Source organism: Scardinius erythrophthalmus (genome assembly GCF_964197995.2).
Source record: "Scardinius erythrophthalmus genome assembly, chromosome: 18".
In the NCBI taxonomy this organism is placed as follows: domain Eukaryota; kingdom Metazoa; phylum Chordata; class Actinopteri; order Cypriniformes; family Leuciscidae; genus Scardinius; species Scardinius erythrophthalmus.
Window position 1 is genome coordinate 20,049,486 of NC_138238.1, and position 20,256 is coordinate 20,069,741.

Sequence of the window (20,256 nt, forward strand, 5' to 3'; positions counted from 1 at the left end):
TTCAGATGGGAATGGCTCGCCAGTCCTCGCAATGCGCACACAGCAAAAGGCAAGGACAATTCCTCGATGTCAATCTCAACTGCTGAAGCTCAGGATCGGCAGCAGATGAAACACTCACATATGCTCAACAAAAAAAAGAAGAGAACAAACAAAAACAAACAAACAAAAAAAACCCGGCCAAGGAGAATATAATCCAAAAAGAAAAGAAAAATGTAGGTGATTATCCTAAACACCCATCGATTTGGCCTTGTTACTTCAGTAAAACGCCACTGCTTAAGTCTTCCTTACGATCAAGAACATTACAGAACTTCTGTTCAATATAATCAAAGTTTGTTTTTATCTCTTATCAGCTTTAATATAGCTAATGCTCACGGCATGGCTTCTCTCACTTCTTCCCTCATATCGCATCTCACATCTCTCTTTCCGACGAGCTTCTAGGGGCGGGGCTCAACTTTCACTTATCCAATTAGCGATCTCTTAAACTACTCTGATTAGTTTTAACTTAGAATTATTTTAAAATGAAATTATTGTAATGATTTCTCTTTTTATACTATATTGAATAATATAGATGATTCTTTTTCTACATATAATATTATTTGTTGTTGTTTTTTTTGTTTTTTTCAAGATTCTGTTTTAACCCTTTGTGACCTGGGTTACACCAATCTCACTTTCGATGTGGTTGACGCTGGTAGGCAGGGCCTGGGCAGGAACTGACCGAAAGAGAAGGTCTGCAACGACATTATCCCGGCCCGGGGTAAACTGTACAGTATAGTTGTATTGGCAGAGGCGGTCATACCAACGATGCAGTCTCAGCGGCCTGTGCCCGGTGCCAGTAGAGGAAAGTAGAGCTGTCAAGGCCTGGTGGTCTGTTCTCAGCGTAAACTGGCGGCCATAAAGGTAGAGGTGCCATCTCTCACAAGCCCACATACAAGCGAGTGCCTCCCGCTCCCCAACTGAGTATATTTGTTCGGTTTGGTTCAGAGCTCGGGAGGCGAATGCAACAGGCCTCTCCACGCCATTCTGTACTTGTGACAGTACAGCCCCTATCGCCATGGCCGAGGCGTCACAGGTGACCAGGGTGTGACTGGATATGTCAAAATGTGCCAACACTGGAGGTGAGGTAAGTTGAGCTTTAAGAGTTTGCACTGCCTTGGTGCATTCTAACGACCAGACCCATGGCTCAACTCTCCGAAGCAGCTGGCGCAGTGGGGCTATTATGGTTGAATACTGAGGCATGAACTTCATGTAGTAGCCCGTCATGCCCAGGAATGAAGCGAGCTGGGCAGCCGAGGTCTGTTCGGGAACGGAGAGGATGGCCTCCACATTAGATTGAAGGGGAGAGATGCCCTCAGTGGAAAGTCGGAAGCCTACATATTCAATGGCCGGCACAGCAAAAACACATTTGCTGCTATAGAGGGTTAAACTGTGCTTGGCGAGGGCTTCGAACACACTCTGCAGGCGACTGTCATGGATAGCCGTAGTCGCACCATGTACCACCACATCATCAAGGTAAATAACAACACCTGGTATACCTGCCAGTACTGAGGTCATGACCTTTTGAAAGCAGGAGGGGGTGGAGCTAAGGCCAAACGGCATCCTCGTGTAGCGGAAAACACCGAGGTGTGTAACGAAGGCCATCAGGTTTCTGCTTTCAGGGTTGAGGGGCACCTGGAGATAGCCCTCTCTGAGATCCAGTTTCGAAAAGACAGTGGAGCCGTGAAATTGTGCCGTGAGCTCCTTCAACGTGGGCAATGGGTATCTGTCTGGGATGACTGCTTTATTTACTGCGCGGAGGTCCACACAGACTCGCAGAGCCCCTGTTTTCTTTCGTACCACAACCAAATTTGAAATCCATGGTGAAGCATCAACCGGTTCAATGATACCGGCATCCAGCAGCCGCTGCAGCTCAACAGACACTCCATCCCTTCAGGGCCAGTGGAATACGGCGCAGTGGCTGGATGACTGGCATCACCGAGGAGTCAATGAGGGGTTGATGGGCAAAAGCAGACAGACAGCCCAGCCCTTCAAACAGTGATGACCACTTCTGATGTGGTCCGGCAGCGACAGTCATAATGGCAGCCCCCCCTGTGTCAATGAGTGAAAATCCCAATGCCATGGACAGATCCAGCCCCATTAAATTCACCCCTCGTCAGGCCACATTGAAGACAAAGGAGGGCAAGACCCTAGTGCCATAGCTAACAGTCACTGTGATGGACCTCAACAAGTCAATTTTTGAGTTACCATACCCATGTAGGACAGCAGTGGGCGTGGACAGTGGACAGGAATGAAAGAACTTATGGTATGTACTGGCATTCAGAAGGGAAACACTTGCACCTGTGTCTAGCAGCAGGGGAATACACACTGTGTTTATATTCACTGTACATGACTTGAATTGCATGGGCCCCGATGTTACATGGCGAATTATGGTGGGTGAACCACGGGGAGTGTGTGTATCCGACCTGGAGGGGGCAGAGCGGTGAAAAAGTGATTTTTCCTGCCACAGTTACGGCATATTTGGTCATTACATCCTACAGACTGAGTGTTGCTGCTTACTCCCAGGTAGGCTTGGTACCATCTTGGGGCATAGTGGGAAGTTTTTTTTTCTTTTTGTCCTGACTTGGGTTGTGACAATTTGTTTCAGTACGGTGTGCCTTCAGGGCTTCCATCGGTGTGGCATCGCAGCTTAACTGATCAGAACACCAGCTGTTGCAATCAATAAGGCTGTTAAATGATTCTCTTATGGTGAAGTGTAACTTGATCGTATTCTCTGGTAGGTAAACTGGGATAGTACTTCATTGCATTATCGGGTGGGTAACTGGTCGATTACTTTGTTAGTCGTAACCCTTCTTGTTTACTGTTTTGAAGGTCTTCATGGACGCTAAAGTGGGCTAAGTGAGCAGTCACATTGAAAAAGCGCGCTCGCTCTTTAAAGCCACGCTGCTGCTTTCTACACACCGTTACGTTTAAGTCAAGCATGTCTATGCGGGCTTGAAAGATTATTTTGTTTTTTTTTTGCTACTAGTTGGCATTTCTTTACTTTTGTTTTTGGTCGATTTGTTTTCTAGTTATTTGATTCTGAGTGACTGTGTCTGCCTGAAATCACTTCCAGGCGTAACGTTATTGCAGTTAACTCTGTATTTGGTGTGAGTTTCTGCCGTGGTCACAGTAGATTTGTTTATTGTTTTTCTTGAATGTGAATGTGAGTGTTTAGAGTATTTAGACTTTGGTTATTTTGGGTCAAGGTAAATTGTTTTCTTTTTTTCGTGTCTGTCATGTTGGACTGTTAAGTCAATAGACCAACCTTGAACGTGTTTTGTTTATTTCTTTTGTTAAATTAAATTGTCCCGTTTATCGTGCACTTATTATTCGATTCTGATTGGCCGGTCTGCCTGCAATAACTTCCGGGCGTACTGCAGTTAATTCTGTGTGGTGTTTCTGCAGCGGTCAGTGTACTTGTTTATTGTCTGTCTTTAACCCTCTGATGGTCCGCGGGGTCTTTTGGGACCCCAAATGACTTTTGCTCAAATTAAAAAAAATGTTCCCTTTGTCCAAATGGTATGAAACCTTCTACGGCTCTTAACACTTTCTAGATCTACAAAAAAAAAAAAAAAAGCGGAATGATATCTGTTTTTATGTTAGCGTGACAAAATTTGTGACACTCGAGGTCCTCGGGGTCTCTGGAGACCCCGCAATCAAAATAGACAAAATTCATCATCAAAATCAGAAACAACGCAGAACACATCGACAGAAATGACAGAAATAAAGTGGCACACTTCCACCAATTCAAAAAGCATCCACAATGCTGAATTATTTTGCTCACAACAAGCGCACACACACACACACACACACACACACACACACACACACATATAGAGGAATACATTTTTGAGACTATAAAAACTGTTCTCTTATCATTTGTAAAATAAAATCATCCAAAATGCAGTACCACCACAAAAATAAATTTGTGACACTGACACATTGAAAAATGTGCACACACACACACACACACACACACACACACACACACACACACACACACGAACATTTGTAAGGCTATAATGTGTCAAATAAAATCATCCAAAATGCAGTACCACCACAAAAATAAATTGGTGACACTGACACATTGAAAAATGTGCACACACACACACACACACACAGGAACATTTGTAAGGCTATAATTTGTCAAATAAAATCATCCAAAATGCAGTACCACCACAAAAATAAATTGGTGATACTGACACATTGAAAATGTAAACACACACACACACACACACACACACACACACACACACACACACACACACACACACACACACACACACACACACACACACACACACAGGAACATTTGTAAGGCTATAATTTGTCAAATAAAATCATCCAATATGCAGTACCACCACAAAAATAAATTGGTGATACTGACACATTGAAAATGTAAACACACACACACACACACACACACACACACACACACACACACACACACACACACACACACGCATACACACACAGGAACATTTGTAAGGCTATAATGTGTCAAATAAAATCATCCAAAATGCAGTACCACCACAAAAATAAATTGGTGACACTGACACATTGAAAAATGTGCACACACACACACACACACACACACAGGAACATTTGTAAGGCTATAATTTGTCAAATAAAATCATCCAAAATGCAGTACCACCACAAAAATAAATTGGTGATACTGACACATTGAAAATGTAAACACACACACACACACACACACACACACACACACACACACACACACACACACACACACACACACACACACACACACAGGAACATTTGTAAGGCTATAATTTGTCAAATAAAATCATCCAATATGCAGTACCACCACAAAAATAAATTGGTGATACTGACACATTGAAAATGTAAACACACACACACACACACACACACACACACACACACACACGCATACACACACAGGAACATTTGTAAGGCTATAATGTGTCAAATAAAATCATCCAAAATGCAGTACCACCACAAAAATAAATTGGTGATACTGACACATTGAAAATGTAAACACACACACACACACACACACACACACACACACACACACATACACACACAGGAACATTTGTAAGGCTATAATTTGTCAAATAAAATCATCCAATATGTAGTACCACCACAAAAATAAATTGGTGATACTGACACATTGAAAATGTAAACACACACACACACACACACACACACACACACACACACACGCATACACACACAGGAACATTTGTAAGGCTATAATGTGTCAAATAAAATCATCCAATATGCAGTACCACCACAAAAATAAATTGGTGATACTGACACATTGAAAATGTAAACACACACACACACACACACACACACACACACACACACACACACGCATACACACACAGGAACATTTGTAAGGCTATAATGTGTCAAATAAAATCATCCAAAATGCGGAACCACTACAAATATAAAGTGGTGTGGTGACACTGGCACATCGACAATGTATACTCACACACTCTCTCTCTCTCTCTTTATCTCTCAGACACACACACACACACACACACACAAACACACACACAATTGTGTATGTCTAGAATCTAGAATTAGATTAAAAATAAGTGATTGAAATAAATGATAAAATCTTAAGACTCCAACATTTATAGAATAAAGAATAAAATTACATTTGTAAAAAAAAAAATTATTATCTTGTTACAAAATGAAATGTTATTGTCTGGGGTCTCTAGAGACCCCAAAGGACTCGAGTGTAGACATATATAAAGACCATCAGAGGGTTAATCTGTTTATAGTATTTATATTTTGTTTATTTTGGGGTGCATTGTAATTTTATTTTATTTTTTGTTGGTTTTCGTCACGTTAGAGTCAATAAATTGACTTTGAATGTTTGTTTTGTTTCTTTTGGTTACTTAAATTGTTTATTTTATTAATTATCTATATTTTTCTTTTTTCTTTCCTTTAGGAGCTGAGGACTTCCAGGAGTGGGCTGGTTGTCGGTCTCACTGCAGGTTTTGCTTCACTAAGAGTGTTATTGCAGTTTCATTATTGCTGTGTCACTACCTTTGGTTATTTGCAGTGAATTTGGTGGGTGTACGTTGGGATGGCGTGCTTCTTATGGTAGACCTGCTGTCGGCACACTAGTCTGCTCCTGACCGGAAGCCTCAGCCCCTGTGAAGGTTTATTGTGAATCTTGTGGAGGTTTATTGTGAATCTTGTGAGGGTTTATTGTAAATCTTGTGGAGATTTATTGTGAATCTTGTTTATTTCTTTTGTTTATTTTTATTTTTTTGCTTTGTTCAATTCAATCATGACCCATGTGAATTACTGATTTTAAATCATTGTTGATCAACTTTTAGCTCTAATAAAACATTTTTTTGTACGGAAGCCCATGCCTCTTGCCTTTTCTAGGTGGGACGTATTTGTGTGCTTTATTTGGGTTGTTTTCCCCGTTAACCTGGGGTGGCGTAGTCACTAAAATTGAGCCACTTCCTACACAAATATTCACTAACTTACTGATTTATTCACTCTTCGATAGGATAATCCACCTAACCCAATGGAGAAATATGATCATTGTTTGAGAATGCGTTTTGGAGTAAAAAATAATGAATCTGTTCAAAACTATGTGCTTTAAACTTTAAAACCGTGAAACTTAAGCGGTAGGCAAACAGTTTTTTCACAGACATGTAACACTCTCACATACAACTTTAATAACTTTTTAAAATGACACACCTTTAAAATACAAAGGTGTATAGGCTAGTATAAAAAGTTAGAATGTTTTCCTTCACATACAGATTTAAAAAAACCCAAAAAACTTAAAAACAAAAAATTCAACGTTAAATCATTTAAAGTTATAGAATGTCTTTCACGAACAACTTTTAAAGATACCAGAAAAATGGTAAATTATGTTTTTTAAACAATGTTTCAAACGTGAGCATTAAACATATCAAACAACAACAGTTAAAAAATACATCAAACGAATAGATTATAAGCAAAACTTAACAAACTTTTGTTTATTTTTTAGCTAACAATATCTCTTACGCTGTCCCGCAAAGCACATGAATGAGAAATAGAGTCTCCGCCTAAAACCCCGCAACTCATGAGAATACACATGTACAGCGGTAGCCTATAGCTAAAGATTTAAATTTTGGTAAAAAGACTTATCAAAACAACGTTTTAAATTTTTTTATTTTTTTTATTTAGGCTAATTTAGTTATTAATTCACTATTAGATATTTCTAGCCTAATATTTTCAAGCATCTGTCCACACACACACATACGGATGAACGTCTTAACTTTTACAACATCATAGAGAGAGAGCATCACTTTGTACCATGCTGTGTTATGCCTAGATAACGAGAAATTATCTCTTGTGAACTCTGAATGGCATTGTGAGCTTTGGGTGATAGTGTAAACTTTTGGTTTTCTTTACAAGAAATTGATGAAAGCTATGTCGACATGAAATCAAAATTGACCCTATTTACTTTGTTAGCGCATATTACTAGTCTTGTGGTGAACAATTAATCCGTGCAAGTTAATACACAGGAAAAATTGTTGGCCATGGTAATCTTTAAATCAAAGTCTGAAAAGCGACTTCCGGTCTGGAAATGGAGTTTCTTTTCTGATGACGTCAGTTTGACGGCTTAACCACTCCTTAAACCGTCTGCTATGAGCAGAGATGGACAGGAGGAACGTTAAAGTAAAACCCCGTCCTCTGTTCAATATTCCCTTTCACTTGGAAATACGTCACAACAGTGGAGAAAAGTCGTTTTGCAACTTCTGGTTCACGGGGACTTTAAAAAAACATTAATACAACTCTTTGCTTTACAAAAACTGTTATTACACTAAAACTGTCATTACGCTAAATAGAACCCAAGCACAGACAGTAACTTTCACAAAACACGGTTTATTTACAACCGGAAACAAAGACCCACGATGGGGCAAACAAACAATAACTAGATTTGACAATTAAACGGAACTGGAACATTCACAGACAGACCACAATACTCACAGAACCGAATGTTAACAAGACGAACCAGCACTGAGGAACAAACACCGGGAGCTTACATAGAACACGTAATTACAAAGGTACAGGTGACACTAATGAACATCAATACTAACGAGGGAACAAGGGACGTGGTAAGGACACATGATCACAATCACAGGTGACGCTAATACAACATTAACATGGAAACCAGGCAAAACACAAGACAATGCAAACACAGTCAAAACAACCGACCATGTGTTTGCACACAAAACAAGAGACAAATACATGACATAACCTCCTCCTTACGGAGCGGCTACCAGACGCTCCACATGGAACATAACCAACTGTAAACTAGACATAAACCAACAAAACAGAACAACCATTAACAGTGGCAAACACGAAAACATAACAGTAGGATCGGGATGACACAATAAAAATAACACATGAGGGAGGGGGGGGGGGGGGGGGGGGAACAAAAGAGTTTGTAGGTGGAGGTCCAGAGTAGATAGGTGGAAGTCCAGAGTGGGCGGGTGGAACAAAAGTCCTGGATTCACTGGACATGGGCACTGATTGAGGACACGAAAACCGGACAGTTCTGGGTGGAGACACATGAGGTACAGTCTTGGGAGGGACAGGTCGGGCCACAACAGGAACAGGGGTAATCGGGGAAACAACAGGGGACACAACCGATGTTGCTGCAGCAAGCAGAGGAGCCGATACAGAACCCAAAACTGGGGGTGATGCCACTCGCAACGGAGCTGGGACAGGAGGTACCACAGACGGCTCAGCGTGGACCGTCCTAGACTCCTTAGCTAGGACAGAATTGGTCTTGGTCACTCTCCCATCTACCTCAGCGTGGACCAGACTGACAGAATCAACCTGGAGAATCGGCACGGAGCCGGGAAGGGACTGAGACGGTGAACCTGACGATCTCTTCCTCCTCCTCTTTGACCGCGGTGCAGAAGCCATAGCCGGACTTAGGATCGGTACCGAGATCCCCGCAATGTCCGTAGCAAAAGCTGAAGGATCTTTCGTAGACGAAGTGGCGAGAACGTGGTTGCCAAGCGTTGTCGTGGCTAGGACGCGACTCTCCGGGATAGCTGGTAATGCAGAAACTGACAACGTCCTCGTGGGGTCCTGCTGCTCCTTTCGACGCACATGGTCCAACACCTCTCGAAACGGATGTTGGATCAGACCCTGCCGTTCAGCCAGCGGAGGAGGTACATTGAGCCCCGCGATGAAATAAGAGTTTAGGAGGACCTCCGGCGTAAAATTTCTCTTCTCCTCTAGGCTCTGGGCATATCTCTCCAGGGATCTCTCTCCCTGGGGAGGAAACGGAATCTTGCCCCTCCTCATGTCCTCGATGGTCGACTGCCACCATCGCTCCTGGTCACCCAACTGGCTACTGGCAGAACAAGACATAACCTATTGTCTGCTGGGTTCAAAAATGGCTGGTTCGTTCTGTCTCGTTACGCTAAATAGAACCCAAGTGCAGACAGTAACTTTCACAAAACACGGTTTATTTACAACCGGAAACAAAGACCCATGATGGGGCAAACAAACAATAACTAGATTTGACAATTAAACGGAACTGGAACATTCACAGACAGACCACAATACTCACAGAACCGAATGTTAACAAGACGAACCAGCACTGAGGAACAAACACCGGGAGCTTACATAGAACACATAATTACAAAGGTACAGGTTACACTAATGAACATCAATACTAACGAGGGAACAAGGGACGTGGTAAGGACACATGATCACAATCACAGGTGACGCTAATACAACATTAACATGGAAACCAGGCAAAACACAAGACAATGCAAACACATAGTCAAAACAACCGACCATGTGTTTGCACACAAAACAAGAGACAAATACATGACAAAAACAAGACACAAAATAGGATATTTCATTTACCCCTACAGTAGTCATATAGTTATTTCTTTATTTTTATTCTGTATTTTTACAGACCTAAAACCATGATGCTTCAAAGTATGGATTAGAAGTAGGCTAGTTGAAGACACAAATGATTTTGAACATTTACACATTTGTGTGTTGCAAAAGCTGAAGTCTATTTTCTTTAAATAAAGATTCACCTTTATTTATGCTTTAATTTCTTTAAAACAATCTGGTGACCTGCATTATTTCTGTGATTACTTGATTAGTAATATTGCGAGAGGTTTCCTCACACGTATAAAAACTCTTTAGATGTGTTTGTGACAAACACAACATCTTCACAGAAGACTTTTTTTAAATGTATGGCCGATCCTTTTTCTTCTGACAAACTTACATTTCATATTAACTACCTGAGGCATTTAACAACCACAGGAAATGCATGTTGATGACTAAGTTTCAGGCATAGTGCAACCACGCAATGTTCGAGAAATCTAATATTGGTGTAATCTTTGTGAGGTCTCACTCACAACGCACAACGTTGTGTTGGGTGATCCAGGCATACCTTTACTAAAATAAAATATTATGGAAGTAATTTTTAAACTGTAATTATACCATATTTTATATATTAATATTATGGCTTCATGATGATTTAAAGTTTTTTTGTCTGTTTGTTATTAACTAATACCTTTATCTTTTAACTAAAACTTCAACATCCAGCACAAAATTAAAGAGATGTATGAGCTAAGGATGTTCTCTGACCCCAAATAAGCAGATAATGGAATGTTCACAATCTACAATATACAGTTAGATATTCTCCTACTTAGTATGAGTGTAAATAGTAGTGCTTAATTCTTTGGGTGTATTTTTACACACCCTATGGACTAACTTTAAAACAAAATCTTTATACAGGAATCACACGTGTCCTTACAATCCATGTAAGATTCAAAAGACCAAATCACTAAGAAAAGAGCCGTTTATAATAAATACACAAAAGTTTCCAAATGATGGCTTTATTACTCCGCTAGATTTAGTCATCTTGTTCAGATAGCACAACGCTGTTTCACATGTTGTATGTTGGACTGTATGTGTTTTAGGTGAAGACGTTTCTTTGAGAGCTGTCTATGGAAATAAATGACAATTAAGAATTTAAGTGATAGTCTTTCTGTTTGACTAAATTGATACTTCATTTAGTGCAACTTTCCCTCTATCTATGAATTACACAAAGTGCATGCTGTTTTACACTTATTACAACAGAATCACATCTGACTATTGCACTGAGAGAGGCATATTCATCCAAGCTCGAGGCTGTTAAAAAAAGTTCCACACTTTGGTAAAACCTAAATTCTAGAGGTCAACTGGGTTAAAAGTAGGGCTGACTTCAAATAGTCGAGGATTCGACGATTCGATTCGGAGAGGTCTGATTCGACTATGAACCTCATAGTCGAATACATGGGCTCAGTTTGGTTTGAAATGTGCTGGGGACAGAGACGCATTCGCATTTTCAGAAGGGCTGGGTACCATGTTTATTTTATTTTTTCGCTTTCGCGCAGGTCATGTTTTGAAAGACGATGTCCTGTAGCTTACTAATGTAAATAAATAAAAATGTATTCAAAAATCTGCTTCACATTTTCAGCAGGGCTGCGGAGCGGCTGTGAGTTGACTCCACACGGTTCTCATGTGCGTTAAAAAGCTTTACGTGGTTTAATGTACCTAAACAATGATTACCAAATTCCCCTCTCATGTTGCTCCTCATAACCACTTAAAATGGTAAAAAAAAATCGAACCCAGAGTCCAATTATTATGGACTTTAACTGATATTAAGCGTTTCTGCTTCACATTTTCAGCAGGGCTGCGGAGCGGTTGTGAGTTGACTCCACACGGTTCTCATGTGCGTTAAAAAGCTGACTCCACACGGTTCTCATGTGCGTTAAAAAGCTTTACGTTGTTTAATGTACCTAAACAACGATTACCAAATTTCCCTCTCATATTGCTCCTCATAACCACTGAAAATGGTCAAAAAATCGAACCCAGAGTCCAATTATTATGGACGTTATCTGATATTAAGCGTTTCTGCTTCACATTTTCAGCAGGGCTGCGGAGCGGCTGTGAGTTGACTCCACGCGGTTCTCATGGGCGTGAAAAAGCTTTACGTGGTTTAATGTACCTAAACAACCATCACCAAATTTCTCTCTCATATTGCTCCTCATGTTTATGAAATGTTATGATATATGTGTGATATATATGTGTTTTTAGCTCTTTTGTTTGAAATGGAAAAAATCTAGCTGCTATCAAAAAAAAAAGAAAAAAAAAAAGGTTCGACTATCAGTCGACTACGGCAAAATCTAACGAATCAGATTCGACTATGAAAATCCTTAGTCGAAAACAGCCCTAGTTAAAAGTAAATGCATCATCATGAGCCATTTAAAACAAATACAGAAAAGCCACTATAGTGATCAGGTTTAGCGTTTGAATTGACATATTACGCTGTTTACATCTTGTTTTTGTACAGTTTTTGCAAAAAGTATATAGTCACAGAGTGTGGTCAAACATGTTCATATAGGAATGTATGAAAAACATGAACAAATATTGCATAAAGAGAATTAAATGACGGTCCTTCTAGTATGAGAGTGTTTAAGACTAAACAAATCATATTTATTTTAGAACATCTTTCTGCTATGTCTATTGTTATGTTATTATTACACAGTTATTTTGTGTGTGTCACTAAACAACATGGTTAAGGTAATGAATTACAGTTGATACGTGGTATTTTTACGTGAAAGGAGGGAAATAAATATTTAACATAAAAATAAAAATAAAAATATTTTAACCTATCGTCAATTTCAATTGTTAGATAAATCATCTAACAATCAACAGTTATATGTGAAACAATTAGAGTTGGTGTAAATTTGCACATGCAAAAACTGTTGTTACTTGGATGATAAATCTTCACTTTATGATAGGAAAGTACGGACAGCGCCTTTGACCAATCCTCTACATATGGGGCACTTGCGCAGAGAAGGCGCACATTCTTTGCACACAACTAGGTGACCACAGGGGATGAAGACAATGTTCACTTCCTTATCCATGCAAACTTTGCATGTGCGCTCCTCTTGAAGTCTTCTTAACTGTTCCTCCATAGGCAAGTCTGAAAGATCTTGACTCGGTGATGCAGCTTCATTTGTCTGGGCCATCAGTTCTCTCAGCAGGCAGACATCATTATTCTTGATCCAGTTGCTGAAGACCTCTGCTGCTGCATTTCCTTTCTACAGGACTAACTCAATGAGCTGCCCTGTCTGCTGCTTGACTGTAGTGCAGTTACGAATAATGTCATACTCTTTCTGTGAGATGATGTTCTCCTCTAGAAGATGGTCCATTAAGCTCTGGCCCTTTTCTTGCAACAGGTATTCACATCTTGGAAACCACTTGGCATGTTCTACCCATGGATCATCACCAGACTCCCAACATCTGAGTCCACCATCACAACAAAAGCACTTCACGTCATCATTACGACCAACATAGTAAAAACCAGCCTTAGCCAATTGGTCTGGTCGAACAGTTATTCTTGAGGGCCAGTTGACAAATGTGAGCAACCTTTCTTCACACTGTTGCATTGCCAAGTTAGATACATTGGAAAGGCCGCCACCAGATAAAGGTACATTATCTGCACGGTCACCTCGAACGAAGCGGCAGTTGGGGTAATGCCTCTGGTGCTCTGATACTGCATGATCTCCCGGTTCCCAGTTGCTAAGCTGGCCTCCACAACTGAAGCAAGCCACTCTGTCACCCTGGCCAAGGTAGTAGAAACCACTTTTGGCAAGCTCGGCTGGAGTTACTGTAGCAAGAGTCCAATTCTGAAAGGTTTCAAGGCGTTCCTGTTCCCGACGCATGCCAGGATTGTGACAAGCCGAAGGTCGCTGGTGAGACATATCCTGGTGAGACATATCCAGGTTTAAGTAACCCAGCCGCTCCTCCATTTGGCCTGAAACGGATGCCGTGGTGGTCGATGTTACGGCTGTCGCAGGGGCTGTAGGATGGCTACGTTGCGAAGCGGGGAAAAGGCAGGGTGAGAGGACGACAGGAGGTTTGCGGTGGGGGGTAAACTCTGGATGAAGACATAAAAATGTGACCACAGAGCGTGTCCACTCAAGCCCTTCTCTCTGCTGGACATCCCATGACTAGTGTCTAGTCATCCATGACATCTTATTAAAATTTTTTAAAGAACTCCTGAACAGATAGAAGGTCGATGTAGGGGGTATGTGCTTCCTCCCTCTATGATGCAGGAACCGATGCTAAGAACAAAATCGAATTTTGTTCAACACTACAAAATGTCCTTTCTTCTGTTCTGTTCTATACACAGCAGACAAATTAGTTGTATCATTTGAAAAATCACCACACATTTTTCAGAGACGCGATGTGCCTCTGTGGTCCGTGGCACAGCACATCCAGGCATGGTATGGAAATGGTTGCCACCTCGGGAATACAGTAATTAAAATGCAGAAAACATTCTGCAACTCTTTACAAGGATCACTGAAATATTTAATCTTTTAAATCATGTAGTATTTTTAATTATTCTAAATATTATTATTATGTATACTATTATAATACTATTTTTATGAGCTCAGACATTAACACAACAGCCACTATAGTGGCTTTTCTGTATTTGTTTTAAATGGCTCATGATGATGCATTTACTTTTAACCCAATTGACCTCTAGAATTTAGGTTTTACCAAAGCGTGGAACTTTGTTTAACCCCCTGAGGTCGGCTATCGCGCCGTTTTTTTCCTTATCAGTGCAAAAAAAAAAAAAAAAAAAAAAAAATTAATTTTTATCTTATATGCTTGTGTTATACATCAATCGATCCTGTTAAGTGTGTATTATTTTTGTGTATACTAACAATAAAAACAAAGTGTTGTGCTTTTTGCCAAATAAAGAAAAATAAACATGATGCGAGTTCTGCCTCCTCTCCGTCAGTGTAGTCCATTCTGAAACGCGTCCGAAAATGAACCATAACTCAGCGAATACTCAGTCAAACAGGCATACAGACACACAGGCATGAAGCTTGAATTCTCTTCTTTTAAATGAAGTAATTTTTATAAAAAACAAATATTCACAGTTTATGTAATATGTATGCAAAGAGAGAGATGTCAGTCGTTCTCATCACAGCTCATTAAGTTTTAATGTGCTCCGCCCACGTAGAGCGCGCGCTATTCAAACGCAAATGATCTGAGGCAATCCATACAAACCTGTGAAACGCCCACATCAGCTGGATAACACACACCGCGAGTTCACTTTCAGACTTATGTACTTTACGATGCTGTGAGGAATAATACTATCTTGATAATAATCCTGGAAAATTTACCTCAGAAGTTCTGGAAGTATCATTTCGAGGAGCAAACGGATCCCGCTGAGGAATAGGTCAGTTCTATTTGCTTTGTTCTAATCTGAATGAATGAACGCACAGATGCGTGCTGTTGTGGAGCTACTACAGCTGGCAAAAATACTGTTTAAATATGAATCGCGTTTCTGTGTATGAGTGAATGAACGAACGCACACACTGCATGAAAATTGGGATTTCCGACCCCGTAAACGGCCGCAAATCTCCCTAATTTTCGGCAGTTAACGACAATTTACAGCCTGTGAACGTCGCGTTCGTCTGTGCCGAATATTGTCGGAAACGAACCATGACGTATGCAGAGCGCTCGCGCCGGAGGTGTGAATGGCTCTAATTACCATATGAATAGCAGCTCCCGCCAGAGAAAGGCTTGAATTTCCTCACTCACTATTGGTTGAACCCACATGGTTTAAACAAGAAAAATAACTCGTGATTGGTTGGCAGATCTGTTACTATTGGTCACCCTCGCTCATTCAAAATTCAAAAAATTATAATATTCATATAAATAATAATATATAAATTATTTTTTTTTATATTCATAATATGCCTTTCTGTGGTATATTCATGTCATTGTTAACCTATGGACTACACTATTACCATCAAGGACATGAATTTATAAAGGAAAGGAAAATTTGCCAGGGACATGCTGTTTATTCAAAGAAAGAGCTTTATTAGCACAAACACAAAACAATATACACCTATGTACAAAGCATAGATCATCTGCACACACAACAAATTGGAAGCTCAGTGTCTGTTTTCATCTTCGGAGCTGTAGGTGACTAGCGGCGTTCTCTCTGAATTCGATCCACTTTGAAAACGTCTGTGGTGCGTTGCCCTGTATTTAGGAGTCTCCTCTAATCTCGACTGCAGCACAGCACAGAGCTCTGTGAGCTCCTGGCTGGTGGTTGAACTTCATCGGACATCAGATCTATGGTGGCGCACTTCCAAATGCCCACGTCATCCTAGCACACCGTCTCGCTTCTAGCAGCTGTAAAAACAACCAATACAAAACAAGACAATCAGTACTGTGATGCACTGTGTATGGACACAAAACATCTATTAATGCACGTGAAAAATAGTCACATTGACTAAAAATCTTACCGTCTTTCTTCTCGCTCGACTCCGAGCTGAACTCTTCACAGCTTCGGCCTGCAATGCCAGATCTGGTTGTTTGTACCTGAAGCTCCTGCGTACTGTCTCGTAGTATGTCTTACAGGCAGCTGGAAAACAATTAAATGAGAGTGATATGAATAAAAACAACGAAAGTCACAGTAAAATGAAACAAGGAGAAAATAGTAAAAGTTACTTACAATGTCGTCATGATCAGCGTCATGAAAATCTGGACTTGCAGACATAGCTCTGAGTAAATGTGAGGTTACGCCCTCGTTATGAGGCGAGGTTACTCTATGGAAACAAAATGTATGATTAAGATCGTAAACTATAACGGATCTATTTTCTTATACAAGAGAATGAAAGCATATTCTTTGAATCTTACCTTTAAAATGTTTGTAAGTTTTTATGAAAGTAAAAAAATTAAAGAATGTAAGATTCTTTTATTTATTTTTTTACCTTGATCCAGTTCGTAGCGCCCACAATTTGTCTCAGAGTTGAGAAGATGGCATACTGCTTCCTGTAAATTACAGGATTATTTACAATTATTAAACAAATAATAACCATCAATCCCATGACCTCTTGCTTTATGATGAAATCATGAAAAACAGAATATTCTTACATTTCACAAGGCCTGACAAAATACAGCTGCAGGTAACTAGCGGCATTCTGTCTGAATTCGGTCCATTTTGCAGACGTCTGTGGTGCGTTGCTTTGTACTTTGGAGTCGCCTCTAATCTTGACTGCAGTGTAGCACAGAGCTTGGTGAGCTCCTGGCTGCGACAGGACGGAGGTCGCACAATCCATCCAGACACCCTGCCGACGATGCCCTCTTCCTTATCAGACATCAGGTCTATGGTAGCACACTTCCGAAGGCCCACCTCATCCTCAGCTAGCACACTCTGTCTCGCTTTTAGCAGCTGTAAAAACCAATACAGACAATCAATACTGCGCAATGCACTGCGTATGGACAACACACATCTATTAATGCACCTGAAAAATAGTCACATTGACCAAAAACAAATCTAATCTAATAAATCTTACCGTCTTTCTTCTCGCTCGACTCCGAGCTGAATTCACCACAGCTTCCGCCTGCAATGCAAGATCTGGTTGTTTGTACCTAAAGCTCCTGCGCACTGTCGTGTAATATGTCTTAAAGGCAGCTGGAAAACAATTAATTGAGAATGATATTAATAAGAACAACGTAAGTCACAGTAAAATTAATAAGAACAACATAAGTCACAGTAAAATTAAACAAAGGAGAAAAAATGCAACCAGGTGAAATTGCAGAAATACACACTGGAAGCAAACTATGCTTTTTGAAATTGGGGTTTTATTCTGACTGCTGTTTAAAATAAGTGACAGCGGTCAATGGAAGCACAATTAAACAGATAAAAGTCTGATTAAGAAAAAAGTTTGCCTTGTTCGAAGAGATTTCACAAGAAAAAAAAAAAATAGATTTCACTAGTTAAACAAAAAAAAAAAAGAAAAACAAAAAAAGAAATTGTAGAAACAGTTTACAGTAAATTTGAAGATGACAATCAAATGTCACAAAAAGCTTAACCAGTGGATCAATGCCCAAATCCACAGAATACTTAACTCAATTCAAACTGAAATGCAGTGTAATACACTGCAACTGGTCAGGTTTAAATTGATTTCTCCAAACCAAAATATGTTAGGCTACAATTAAATACGATAACACAAACTGGAATACGGCAGTGGCTGAGGTAACTTAGGCCTAAGTTACAAGAGAAATAAAAGCACTTAAACAAAGCCACAACCCACGTTTAATCATGCCATGCGGAACCAGAAATATGCATTTAACCATAAAGTTATACTGTATAATCACAGAATATAGATTCAACTCATTAACAGATTTATCAAATAAACATGCCATCAGTAATTTCCCTCATAAACCATAAAACGTACATACCCAATCCTTTACCGTCCGATCACCACGAGGTTCACTCGTCACACATGCGCTCCAAATAAATCTATGAACAAAAATGTACACATCAAATGTTCTTTTAACTTCGCTTCACAACTTATTTGTGCATATTAAAGATATTGGAGTAATATTTACCTAGAAAGAAGAACGTATAACACAGAATGCGATCGATGCACGCACCGTCATGGAGCTCTCCTGAACAATGAAAAATGGCTGCCGTTCTCTGCTCGCGCGCACGCGTCCAGCACAAGTGAATGGTAGCTTCTTCTTCTTCTTCTGATTTTTTGGCGGTTGGCAAACAACGAATGGTGTGCATTACCGCCACCTTCTGAAAAGGAGAAAGAAAACTCTCTATAATAAAAAAAAAAAAAAAAAAAAAAAAAAAAAAAAAAATTATATTCTCCTTAATAGACCCGTTTCTCTTAGGAAAAGGAACAGATAGCTGTAGCATGTTTCTTCAGACTGTCTCTGTAATAACCCTCTAATCCTTAAGGGTATTTGTTCAGCTTCAAGACACCTAAGTAACTTCTGCCTCTCATACTGGTACTTATTACAGGATTCTATCACATGCTCTATAGTTTCTTGAGTATTGCAATCACTACACGTGCCATCAGCATGTTTTTTCATTAAAAACAAGGTGCTGTTCAAACCTGTATGGCCTAGCCTCATCCTAGAGATCACATCTTCTTCCTGAGTATTCCTATGTACATTTCTGCACCCTCCCACATTCTTTTAAGTGAATAGTATCGCGAGAAGAGAGGGATTTCTTAAAGGGGCCACAAACATTTTTAATGCAAAATAGAAACTCGGTACATTTTATGTAAACAACTCTAATCGTAGTTGTAACTCTATATGTACAGTAGGCATAATTCTTGTCATTGCGTATGTGTATGCAGCATGAGTCAAATACAATCTTCTGTTCGTGTTGTATTATGCACAGTGGTTGGGCTCTAAGAGATTGTGATGCTGTTTGCATGGAATGCACATTTTACCTTTGTGGCAAAGCCTGATTGAAATTAATTGTTGAAATAAATGGTTTTGTGTCTTTTTTACATAACATTGGCTATTGCTAATGACACATAGTAACTAATCTAGCTACTTTCATTAAATATATCAATTTAAGCTAAAATGTAAGAGGGTCATTCTATGAAAATGTCAATTTTTCTGTCCCTAGCCTTTACAGAAATATTACACTTAAAAAACACTTTAGGGTTACAATTTCTTTACATTTTAAAATAAAACAATATGTTATTTGAACAATTACACCCTCTTGAGCCATCAATGTGGCAATATTTGATTTTTATGAATTATATATAATTTCAAGCACCACAGAAGTGCTCGTCCCCACAGTCATGTACAGAGGGAAAATGCTTTATTTTGAGGTCAATAACAGATTTTTACACCATTTAAAATACAATAATGTATACATAACTATCAAATATATTATGTAAATGATATATATAAAAAAAATGCAGAATACATATTATAAAATTTATAATGAAAGTAGTGGTCCCCTGGAGTTGTGTCACTGGTGTTACTGTTAAACAAAACTTTCTCTTATTTTGAAATAAAAATCACACTGCTATAGCTTATGTTTGTATGCAGGCCTACGGAAATTATATTCACAATACTTAATAACTAATATTATTTTATTGCATTTATATTAGTTGTTTGAAGAGTTACAAAAAAGCGGTCGGTCTTAACACAAGTTTCAGCCGGCAAGTCGGTCGGACTAAAAGGGGGAAAAAATAAATAATTGGGTCGGTAGGCTACTAAATTGACAGGGTCAGTCGGGTTACGGCAAACAAGAATATTTTTAAGGATGGCCTTAGACTATTGTAACTCACTTTATTTTGGGCTATCTCAGGCCTCTCTCTCTCGTCTACAGCTAGTTCA

At 39.6% G+C, this 20,256-nt stretch overlaps 1 long non-coding RNA gene and 1 pseudogene across 3 annotated transcripts; both read right to left on the reverse strand.

Annotated features, from left to right (window-relative positions):
- Positions 1-12,860: 12,860 nt before the first annotated feature.
- On the reverse strand, positions 12,861-14,077 carry LOC308706351 (putative inhibitor of apoptosis; annotated as a pseudogene). Its single transcript has one exon. The product of its transcript is annotated as a putative inhibitor of apoptosis (transcript).
- A 1,859-nt stretch (positions 14,078-15,936) lies between these two features.
- Positions 15,937-19,082, reverse strand: LOC308706722. 2 transcript variants are annotated; one of them, XR_014032078.1, is made up of 9 exons: positions 19,011-19,082; positions 18,496-18,688; positions 18,346-18,406; positions 17,457-17,575; positions 17,035-17,332; positions 16,872-16,932; positions 16,613-16,706; positions 16,404-16,522; positions 15,937-16,290 (listed from the first exon to the last, which is right to left on the reverse strand). It is a non-coding gene; the product is annotated as an uncharacterized lncRNA (long non-coding RNA). The 2 variants fall into 2 exon arrangements; XR_014032079.1 differs by having other exon boundaries at positions 18,541-18,688; positions 19,011-19,080.
- Between the last annotated feature and the right edge of the window lie 1,174 nt (positions 19,083-20,256).